This window comes from Pelodiscus sinensis, chromosome 1 (assembly GCF_049634645.1).
Source record: "Pelodiscus sinensis isolate JC-2024 chromosome 1, ASM4963464v1, whole genome shotgun sequence".
Taxonomy (NCBI): Eukaryota; Metazoa; Chordata; order Testudines; family Trionychidae; genus Pelodiscus; species Pelodiscus sinensis.
Genome location: NC_134711.1, coordinates 268,389,253 through 268,401,445, shown reverse-complemented (window position 1 = coordinate 268,401,445; position 12,193 = coordinate 268,389,253). Strand labels below are relative to the sequence as shown.

The following is a 12,193-nucleotide window of genomic DNA, read 5'->3' as shown; positions in this document are numbered from 1 at the left end:
TCTGGAATTGATACATCAATTTAACAGAAAAAGAGAAATTTTTATTTATCAATATCATCAGTTCAGGCCCCTCACTATTCGGCTGTGTCTACACTGCACCCCTTTTCCGGAAAAGGGATGCAGATTAGACACATCGGAATGGCAAAATCCACGGGGGATTTAAATATCCCCCGCGGTATTTGCATTAACATGGCTGCCGCTTTTTTCCGGCTTGGGGATAAGCCGGAGAAAAGCGCCAGTCTAGACATGATTCTCCGGAAAATAAGCCCTTTCCGGAGGATCTTTTATTCCTACTTGAATTTTGCTTGAATCAGATTTTGCTATTCCGATGTGTCTAATCTGCATCCCTTTTCCAGAAAAGGGGTGCAGTGTAGACACAGCTTTCCTGTTTTGATGTTCACTCTATGGAAAGTTTGGCAAATAAAAATCAGGCCCAGAGTTGTAGTCTGTGTAGCTTCTTTCATGTGTAATAATAAATGTGATTAGCAACCACCTATCATTTGTCTAGTGATTTTCATCAGTAGATCTCACAGTGTTTTACAAAGGAGGTGAGTATCATTATTTCTATTTTACAGATGAGGAAACTGAAGCACGAGAAAGGTTGTGATTTACCTAAAGGTCACCCAGCAGGTCAGGGACAAAGGTAGGAATTGAACCCTGATCTTCTAATCTAGCATCCTACAGTGGGAAGGAACACCATTATTAAGGTTGCAAAAATGTTGTAATTTTACATGCACCTCTTCTTGTGCGTGTGCAATCGCTCATCATCTGCTGAAGTTTTACCCTTGTGGTGACTTTTTCATGCTTTGTTCCTAAATGAAGGTGACTTTTTTGTTGGAAGTTTAATCAAAATTTGCTTAGCCATTTTTAAGCTTGAGCAAGAGAGAGAGAGAGAGAGAGAGAGAGAGAGAGAGCGGAATGCTTTGCCATGTACTAAAAAAACCACCCATGACTATTTTTGGAACAGCTCTAAAAGGAAATTTCTCTGTCGCAGAGAAGAGCCTTTCATTGTAAACTGGTTTTAAATTTGATCAAGCTAAGGTATGTACTGCTCTAGTTATTAAATATTGAGTGAGATTTTTAAAAACTAGACAAGGTGAATGTATTTTCATGTCTGAGTAGTAATTGTCTTGCATATTCAAGAACAAATAGAAAACTTATAATATAAACATATTTTATCGTTGTTAATGGAACAGAGCCTTTTACAATAATACCTAGCTCTTATATATCATATTTTGTTGATAGATTTCAAAACATATTACAAGCAGGTTGCTATCATTTTCCAGAGCTAAAACACAGTCAGGTGAAGTGACGTGCCAAACACCAGCCAAAGAACACCAGCCAAAGAATAGAACTAAGGTCTTCTAAATCCTGGTTCACTGCTCAATCGCCTAGTTCTCATTGCATTAAATGTCTCTCATCTGCAATCTCCTTACTTGCATATTGCATATGCCATTGTAGAGGTTTTTTTCACCATACAGGCAGTCCCCGGGTTACGTACAAGATAGGAACTGTAGGTTTGTTCTTAAGTTGAATCTGTATGTAAGTCGGAACTGGCGTCCAGATTCAGCCGCTGCTGAAACTGACCACCAGTTCTGACTTACATACAGATTCAACTTAAGAACCCCAAGTCAGCTGCTGCTGAAACTGATCAGCCGCTGATTCCAGGAAGCCCGGGGCTTCCTGTAGTCAGTGCTGGTCAGTTTCAGCAGCGGCTGACTTGGGGACGCCTGGGGCAGAGCAGCTGGGGTGCTGCCGGGTTGGTCCAGTAGTGCCCAGAGCGGCGCTGCGGGACCAACCGGCAGCGCCCCAGCTGCTCTGCCCCAGGGTCCACAACAAAAGCCTGGTCTGCTGGGGGGGAGGGGGCACACTAGCTGCGCCCCCTCCCCCCAGCAGACCAGGGACACGGGGAGCAAAACCGCAGTGGCGGGGTGCCTCGCCTCTGAGGCTTTGCTCTGGCGCGGAACCCGCCGCCGCTGCGGTTTTGCTCCCGGTGCCCCTGGTCTGCTAGAGACGGTCCCCAGCAGACCAGGGGCACCGGGAGCAGCTTTTCTCGCCCCGGAGGTCGAGGTGGCGGACCGCTGCCTGCGAGTTCCGGGGCGAGAAAGCCCCGTTCGTAAGTGCGGATCCGACATAAGTCGTATCCGCGTAAGTCGGGGACTGCCTGTATTTGGAATACAGCTGGTCCCCAACTTACGAATGAGTTATGTACCAAACACTTGATCGTAACTCGATTTGTTTTTAAGTCGGACCCCATTCATTTAAATGCAGCTGCGCTGTTCATAAGCGCGGATCGTGTTTGTAACTCAGGGACCGGTTTGTAACATGCTTAATGGGAGTTGGTTATAACTACGAACGATCATAAATTGATGCGTTCGTAACTCAGGGACCGGCTGTACTATATACAGTTTTGAATGACCCGATATAGAATTCAGGAGAGAACAATAAAAAAAAGAATGAAAATATTTGAGAGGCATGACCAGGGAAGAACAGTTTAAAAACAAAAAACACAACATTCCTAAATATGCAAGCTTGTTTGAAAAAAAATGAGGTGACCTGACAAACTTCAGATATCTAACTGGTTTTTAGAGTTAAATGAAAGGGAAGTGTTTATAGTAGTCCCACAAGAAATATATGAAGAAAAGGTGATGAGCATGAGCAAAAGAAAACATATGCTGAAGATTAGCAACGTTTTTAATAATACATTTGATTCAAACACATAATGGTGACCTAAGGTAGAACCCTTGTTGAAAGGGTTAGTGCTTGTCTACACTACAGCATCTTTGAAAGAATGGCTATATAGGTACAGCCATACCAACTGAAAGAGCACTTTAGTGGAGATGCAACAGAAGTCCACAGAAAGAGTTCTGCCTGCACAGCTAAACCACCTCCACAAACACTATTATTTAAGCCAGTGGTGCCCAAACTATTCCTAGTCTTACCCGTATTAAAATCTGTCCACGTCCCCACTCAATTACTGCACAGTAGGCTCAGCAGAGGAGCTTGGTCTGCAGAGCTGGGGACAGAGGTGGGTTTGAGGGAGGATCTGGGACTAGAGGTGGAGTTGGCCTGGGGTTGGAGAGCAAATGAGGGCAGAGCTGGGCTGTGGTGAGGAGTAGGAGGCAGAATGGAGATGGGGCAGGGATGGAGGTAGAGCAGAGCAGTGGTCTCTCCCCGCCCCTGTGGGAACTGGCCTATGGCCCAGTGGGCACACCTGCCCCAAACATTCCACCAAGCCTCCTTAGGGTGGCATGCCCCAGGGCTAAGACACCGCTGATATAAGCAAACAGAAGCACTCTTCTATCTGTATAGTTGCACCTACACCAAACCTTTTCCTGGCATAGCAATGTTAGCCAGCAGTATGACCTTCCCCACCCCCCACACCCACACACTCACCTAGCTACCAGAGCTATTCTGGAAAAACTTCTTACTCAGAAGTCAGCTGACCAAGATCCTTGGCAATGTGACACAAGGAGAAATTTTGCTCTAGGAGGGAAAAATACATGACCTAATACAGATTTTCCATCTGTAATTTCTGACTTTACTGTCTTCATTAAGTCCACAGTCCAAGCTAAACTAAGTGTTTTACCATTAAAACACATTCAGACCCCAGCCCTAACCCCATAGAGAAGCCAATAGCTAAACTAAATTCCCATTGACTTCAGGGGAGACAGAAGTTGGATCCTTGTCCAAGAATTTTCAATATATGTTGTAATAATACGGCTTCTTGTGAGAGCAAAGATCTTTCAGCACAAATGTGTACACAGCATGTGTGTTCAAGCCTCCCTTTGTACTATATCTGAGAATACCAAAGGCACTGTTTCATGGATAAGTAACAATGGGGTTTTGAAATATTTTTATAAAAACAGCACAATGGCACTATATATCTCTAAAAGATAAAAGGAGATTTTTTTCCTCTAAAGATTTTCCTTCAAGCTGCAGCAACAAGGATTCTATCCCAGAAACATTAAGAAACCTCTGGCTGAGATAGTTACAACAAAGTCCTAAAGAGTACAGGCAGTCCCCGAGTTACGCGGATCCGACTTATGTCGGATCCGCAGTTACGAACGGGGATTTTCTCGCCCCGGAGGACTGGAGCGGCGGGACACCTGGTCCCGCCGCCTGCCTCCTCCGGGGCGAGAAAAGCTGCTCCCCATCTCCCTGGTCTGCTGGGGGAGCCAGCAGACCAGGGAGACGCTGAGCAAAGCGGCGGAGGACCCGGCCGGACCCGCGGCACTTCCAGCTGATCTGGAAGCGGCCGTGGGTCCGGCCCCGGGTCCTCCGCCGCTTTGCTCCGCGTCTCCCTGGTCTGCAGACCAGGGAGACGCGGAGCAAAGCGGCGGAGGACCCGGGCTGGACCGCGGTGCTGATCTGGAAGCGCCGTGGTCCGGCCCGGGTCCTCCGCCGCTTTGCTCCACGTCTCCCTGGTCTGCTGGGGGGGGACGCAGCTAGTGCCCCCCCCCCCAGCAGACCAGGGAGATGTGGAGCAAAGCCCGGGGTCTGTGGTAGAGCAGGTGGGGCGCTGCCAGTTGGTCCCGCAGCACCACTCCTTGGCGCTACTGGACCAACCCGGCAGCACCCCAGCTGCTCTGCCCCAGGAGTCCTGATTCAGCCGCTGCTGATCAGTTTCAGCAGTGGCTGAATCAGGACGCCTGGGGCAGAGCAGCTGGGGCGCTGCTGGGTTGGTCCAGTAGCGCCGAGGAGCGGCCGCGCTACTGGACCAACCCAGCAGCACCCGAGCTGCTCTGCCCCAGGCGTCCCCAAGTTAGCCGCTGCTGAAACTGACCAGCGGCTGACTACAGGAAGCCCGAGGCAGAGTTGCTCTGCCCCGGGCTTCCTGGAATCAGCTGCTGATCAGTTTCAGCAGCAGCTGACTTGGGGACGCCTGGGGTTCTTAAGTTGAATCTGTATGTAAGTCAGAACTGGCGTCCAGCGGCTGAATCTGGATGCCAGTTCCGTTTTACATACAGATTCAACTTAAGAACAAACCTACAGTCCCTATCTTGTACGTAACCCGGGGACTGCCTGTACAGTGTGTCTGTCATTTACAATAACACATTTTTGTAAAAAAAATGCTCACTTTTTTAACATATACAATTTTAAATTTAAAAGTTATAAAACAGTGTACTTCAGAATGAAGAGCCAACTATATATATTTTCATGTATCAAAATTAAAGGCAAATTGAGATACCTCAGTTCCTTTTAATTGATTTCAATACTCTTTTCTCTTCCCATCCATTCAATTTTCCTGAAGTGCTCTTGCCAACTCCAGTAAAAGGTGAAGAATTTTTAATCAGACAGCAAGTCATTGTCTAAACATATGCTTCAATTTGTTCCTTTCAAACTTAAATATCACTATACTAGTAATGCAGATCTTGTTATCATCTACAATGTCTTCTTTGAATGTTCTCCTTTCTGTCTTGGCTCATCAGTGATTAATTCATTGTGAAATATTTTAAAAATATTATTATATTATGTTTTATATTATTCGGAGTCCTGTATGCTCATGACTGATTCAAATCCAAAGAAACTACAGTTAGCTTTAAACTTACAGCTATCTAATCCCAAAAGGACAATGTTTTAATTAACCTTTGCAGAGTCAGTTATTTTAATTTAAAATATACCATTGTTGTATTTTTTCTAGTTTAACTGCACATTCTCATTCTTTAAATGTTTTGGGCTTAATCCCACAAATTAACCAGTACTACTACAGTAAGGGCAGGAAGCCTAGTAATTAGTGCTGAGTGCTCAGGACTTAACTTCAGCTACCTTGCAACTTGCTTAGTACTGATTCAGTACTGATTCAGCAAGCTATGCAAATACTCTCATTGCAATCAATGCATATACAACTCATGTGCTTTAAATTTGCCACGTGATTAAGTACTTTACTGAATCAGGCCCTTTTACATGGACACAGTGGCTGTAAACCAGGAATGACCGCGAATAGTGTTTTACAGCTTTGCACTGAAAAAAAAAATCAGTACACAGAGAAGAAATAAACCACTATTGTTTAGCCTCTGACCAGAGGAGCTTCCATATAATTCCTTGACTCTCATATCCTCCCATGCAAAAAATCTCAATGAAACCAAAAGCCCCCAAATTTCTCTCACTGGGAGAAAAACTCTGTGCCTGCACAGAAGGAGAGTTTGTATACAGCCAGGCAGCGCATAGTTAGGGGACAGATTTGTAAATGACATCCAGCGAATGCAAATGAGACACACAAAAGCCATTTTTGGACTTGTCAATTGCTGCTATCGCCAAACAGGAGAAGCAGCTCACTTGGTTGTGCTTGCAAACTGCACATAGAGGGAAGTAAGAATACAGGCAGTCATAGGGCCAGCCATTGATTGAAATTCATCCAAAGCTTCCCATTATATGGAACATTTTGTCAGGCAGATGCTTAATGCCTCCTGATATATTCTGCACCCAGAGTTGCCAAATGTATGCAAGCCCACAGCACCCACATACCTCCTCTCACTTTGTCTTGCTGGTGAGCATTCACCATTCTCAGCAGTCCTACCCTGAAGTCTGTGCTGTTTTCTCATATTCTTCATTTGAACTCCTGTAGGACCAAGTGCCCTATCGGCTATTTACCAAAGAATTCCTTTGACAGATCTTCTAAATCAAGAAGAATACAGGCTACCTCCACCTGCTCCTGAAGCATTTTCCGTTGTCTTGATTTTGGTAGGACATTCACACATTTCCATAATTACTTGAATAGCCCACAGTGATGGGATAACTTCATTTCCATCTCAGAAATGGGATTTCTTAAAGGATTACAAATGATAGAAAATTCTTCAATTTTCACATTATAATGCAGATGTGGGATGAAAAACCACTCTTATTTCCATTTTTCAAAAATTAAGCATCTGTTATTCGGAGGGGGAAGAATGCCATTAATTCTGCCAGATTATTTGTATTTAAGCCCAAAAGAAGGAATAACTCTTTAGACAAGTGATAGAAATGTAGCCGTGTTAGTCTGGGGTAGTTGAAGCAAAATGCAGGACAATGTAGCACTTTAAAGACTAACAAGATGGTTTATTAGGTGATGAGCTTTCGTGGGCCAGACCCACTTCCTCAGATCAAATAGTGGAAGAAAGTAGTCACAACCATATATACCAAAGGATACAATTAAAAAAAATGAACAAATATGAAAAGGACAAATCACATTGCAGAACAGGAGGGGGATGCAGGGGGGGGGGGGGAAGGAAGGAAGGTAAGTGTCTGTGAATTGATGATATTAGAGGTAGGGAGAGTGGGATGTTTGTGAGTTAATGGTATTAGAGGTGATAATTGGGGAAACTATCTTGGTAATGGGTGAGATAGTTCAAATGTTTGTTAAGTCCATTTGCGGAAAAGAGTGTCTAGATTGGCACAGATGATTTGCGCAAAAGGACTTTTACCTGAATGGGAGCAGCATAGTATTTCTGCAAGAAGCACTGATTTCTTACATGAGATCGTCAGTGTTCTTGCGGTAATTCAAGCGGCCAGTGTAGACACCTGGCAAGTTTTTCCACAAAAGCAGCTGCTTTTGCGGAAAAACTTGCCAGTCTAGACACAGCCTTTGGGATTAGTGGCAGAAATACTCTATTAGTCATACATTCCATATTTTTGTCAGAATCTTGATGTGATACAGACATGCCCAAGCATACAATACTATACCTGGGTCAGACCATCTTCTCAATATTTCATCAAGGGGGTCATGTGTGGTCTATGCTAAAAGCTAAAAAGTAGTCGATTTTCATGGTTATTGAAAAATGTGTGCACAGGAAACTATTTTAGAGCTCTGTACATTATGGGATATTAGGTTCCAATCCTGTTAAGAATGAAATGTATCACCTGAGGAGGCAAAGCCTGAGAACTGACACAGTCAACATAAGGACAATGAACATCCATAGAGACAGCCTATGTTTATTACTTGGATATTAACAAAGACAAATGAACCCCAGGAGAGTTCTCGCAACAGGGGCTAAGAGACAATAGCTTGTGACTGTAAAAGGGATGGTGGCAGCCCAAGTGGGTATCCCACACTGCAGTCATTCAGCCAACAAAGGCTGTCTCGTGAACTGGGGTACACTGTGTATGTCCAGAGGATAGGGTACTGGGCAGTTCAGTATAATAAAATGGGATGGGTAAATTGCTAGCCTGCAGAGGGAAACATGGAGCCTGGAGCAGAGTTCCTATATTGCTAAGAAGAGGTAGATGAGGAGAGTTACGCCTACTGGACACAGTCAGGGCTCCCTCCCACTATAAATAAATCGTAGTGCTTCACCTTGACATGGCAAAGAAGTGTTACACTTGTGCACCATCAAGTGAATACAATTTTTACTCATCTTTTGCTACTTTGTAGCTAAAAGGAGTTATTTCCAGCAGATATAAATTCCTTATTTATGTTGGGTATATCTAAGATAGCTACTGCTGTGGTGACAAAGCACTATACAACATGGTGTGAGCCTCTGTCCTCCACGTTCACCACTTTTATATGGTATGATATATTTTGTAAAAAAGGTATGTCTTGTGAAATATCATTCGAAAATTCACAATCTGCTGCATAGTATTTTCCTGGTGAAAAACAACTGTCAACATTATCTGTGAAGCTATGAAATTCTTCTGACGTATGCTGTAAGTCTGGGTAACTCCCACAAATCAGTTTTCAGAGAAAAAGACGTGTGGGCAGTTCTCGACAGGTATCAATAATGTCAAATGGGCTATCACTTACATAAGCGACTATTCTTCAACAGACCTCCTTCCAGCTCTCAGCTCATGCTCAAAGAACTGGAAAAAAACCCAGGGAAGTGGTCCCAGACTGGAAAGGGACACAGTGTGTCAAATGTATTGCAGCTGACATTTAGACAACCTTTTGCATTTAAGCCTATTTGCTTGGTAAAATTAGGAATTGACTTATCTTTTTATCTTTTTATTTCTTTTGCAACCAATCTAAATTTATATGCATCTGTATTTGTAATAACTTAACATTTATCTTTTTGTAGTTAATAAACATACCTTATTGTTTTATCTTAACCAGTGCGTGTTCGGATTAAAATGTGTGGGGAATGTCTATGTGACAAACAAGACTGGTACATAATCATTACTCAGTGTTGGAATGACGGCCTTGCTATAAGTTTACACTGTTCAATAAAGGCTACTTGTGATCAGAACTTGAAGAGGTGTTTATTCACCAGAAAAACAGTACAAAGGGCATCTCAGGTAGAAAATTAAGGATGCACTGTTGTTCACAAGTCCAAATTGTACCCTGGCAACTGCACCTAGATTAACGCTAACCCAGTTGATGTTTAGTTCATTCCTACCACATCCAAATAGAACCCAAGTGAGTCACTGGGTATCAGTGGCTCTCAACAATATTAATGAAAGCTGAAGATGCACAGAGCCTTGTAGGGAAAAGCCAATATGATATATATCAAATTGATGTATCGACAGTGCAACACATCAATTACTTTAGAAAAAATGAGATACTCATGAGAGTTTTGCCAGTGTTGTATAAAAGTTTTAATGCAAATAATCTGGGCTCAATTCCAGTTTCACTCTATTTTTGCTCCAGTGTACCTCAACTGGACCACCAGAACCCTCTAGATACATTTCACCACTGTTACAACACAAAGCAATTTTAAAAATAGCTTCTGGATGAAACTGGCTCTTACATCAAGTTACTCTTGATGTTTATATGCAGGAGAGCAGAATGAAGTCCTCTGTTTATTTTGTAATGTTTTCAAATCCTAGATCTAGGAATAATTGTCAGTTTGTTCACGTTCAAGTTACAACAGCATGACCCACAATTCTTGCTAGAAAAATGAATCTGATACAAGGAAGTCAAATAAGTGTCTCTGAAAAAAAAATCTATTTTAGAATCTAGGTTGAGATAAAATTTAGAAGTGTGTGTTTGGTGAAAACAAAAAATAAATAACAAGCATTTACAACAGACTTTTTGAACTGTAATTGTTGCAAAATATAATTTACTCTCTATGGCACTGGCAGAATAAAATCTCACTTTGTTTCAGTATACTTTCCAAACCTACAACTATACTATGTATGATTCTTCTATTTTTTTTAGATCCATACACAAAATAACTCTGAATTAGACTGTCCTACAGAAATGCCTGTTTACACAGAGAATCTTTTTAAAAACATTTTACCTTTCAACATTTTGAAAGTACCTTTACAAATTAAACAGATAATAAGGCAATGATTTCACAGATGTATAACATTCTTATTCAGCTTAATGAAATTTGGGGATATATAAACACATGCCAAAAATTAGAAAAAAGCATTTGTATTTTCCAGAATGAAATAATATTTAGGGACCTAAACTGAACAAAAATATGGGCAGATATAATAAGATCCAACAAAAAGGACAAGTTAAGGTATATTGATAAATATAATTAGAAGCACCCAAGGTCAATGTGCAAATATTGCACTTTAGTGAGTCTGCACTTGAAATAGAAGATTCATCAGCAGCCAACTCATTTCTAGAAAACTGAAGCCAAACTAAGAGAGTCCAAAAACAAGTAGATCAAGGATCTACTAATTGTGACTAATTCTGAAAGATTTTAAAATGTGAAATGTGTAGCCTGGTTACAGGAGGGCTCAAGATAAAAGAGAGTTATTTAGCATGAAAAAAGATGGCAGAATCAGGCATAAGGAAGCTAAGAAAAAATAAACTAATTATGAGAAAAGCGTTCTCAAACTCAGCTCTATAATTCTGTGGAACAATTTACCTGAGAAAAAGGGAGAAGCTTCCTCGCTGAAGCTAACTAAAATTACACTGGACAAATCAATAGCAAGCTCACAAGGGAAAAAAAAGATAGCTCTACATCAGAAAAGTGGGTAGACTAAATGACCTCATCATTTTATGATTCTACTTACAACTCTGTTTACCATTTCCCTGCTAATGCCGTATTATTCCTTATAGTCTATTCAAAAGTAATTTGTCCAGTCCAGTTTAGTTTTAAATGCCACTTTTGTAATGGGACCATCTCCGCAACAGGTATGGCAATGGGTACCTAGCCTTGAAAAGAAACTACATTTATAATCTCTGTTTATTGTGGAAAAATATGCAAGGTGAGTTACAGGAAGAAAAACAGATGTTGGATTCATTCCCATTTTCACTGACAAGAATTATCTTGAGGCCCTTTATATGCTGTAATTAATCTCAATTTCTTGTAATCAATATATCGTTACTCATATTAGTTGTCTGTGAATATGTACATGCTTAATTATAGAATAACAATCATGAAACCATTGCCGCGGCAAAAGAGAACAATCCAACAGGAAGACACTTTCAAACATATTTGACTAATATAATATTAATTCACCATATAAAAGTTTGTTTTGATGCATTTACTTAAAATGCAAAGAACACCTTTGAGAAGAGTGCAAACTCTATGAATTTCCCAGGGTTGGTAAAGAGCTCTACGTAAATTCAAAATCTTGACTTGCCCCCACAATTAATCACTGGGTGCTTCACCACCCCTCCAGATCCATAAACCTGATGACCAAATTCACATATGTGATGTCCAAACAGCCTCCAAAGGAGGGGCTTTCAGAATTAAGAAAAAGGAGAGTGTATCTCTTAGATTCTGTAGTTGTGACCTCAAAAGCACCTTCACTGATGCTGCATAGTAGGGAACAGACATCAAGGAGGATTTCTCTCATTCCAAGTTCCCACAGAAACTATCTATGTACTTACTGTTCATCAGCAGCATCATCTAATACTCATGGAAAGTCTTTAATCCCAAAGGAGCATGTAAAAACTATACAGTGGATTCCCCACAATCATTTCTTAAATGCAGCTGTTTCTAGTATGAAACACAGCAGATATTTAATAGTAAACTACAACATTATAAAAACAATTCAGGAAAACAAATATGCTGGGGGATGGGGGAGGAAAATGTTTTACATATAAGGTAAATTTCTAGTTGTATATTTTTCCAGGAAATAAGATTAACAGCCCAAATTTTGCCATAAGATCTTAATCATGTGTGGTTATATCTATCACTGTTAGGGATGTAAAATCCCAGTTAATTCGTTAACCTATTACCAGCAGCTGCATGCTCAGGTGGGCCAGCTTCTGCTCCCAGCTTCCCTGTGAGTGAGGGATAGAGGTTGGGCTCCCAACCCTCACAGCGCTGCTCCTGGGTACCAGTTTTCATCATCCCTATGAACACTTATAATTTGC

At 41.7% G+C, this 12,193-nt stretch overlaps 1 protein-coding gene across 10 annotated transcripts in view; it reads right to left on the bottom strand.

Annotated features, from left to right (window-relative positions):
- The window catches only part of KLF12 (KLF transcription factor 12), a 366,929-nt gene that overhangs the window by 211,478 nt on the left and 143,258 nt on the right, over positions 1–12,193 (bottom strand). Inside the window, exon 1 of one of the 10 annotated variants that reach the window (XM_075918897.1) lies at positions 8,720–9,808. The exons of the other annotated variants lie outside the window; for them this stretch is intronic. The gene's annotated coding sequence lies outside the window, so the exon portion shown is untranslated. Of the gene's footprint in view, positions 1–8,719; positions 9,809–12,193 lie in introns of those variants that run through there. 10 annotated transcript variants of the gene reach the window in all.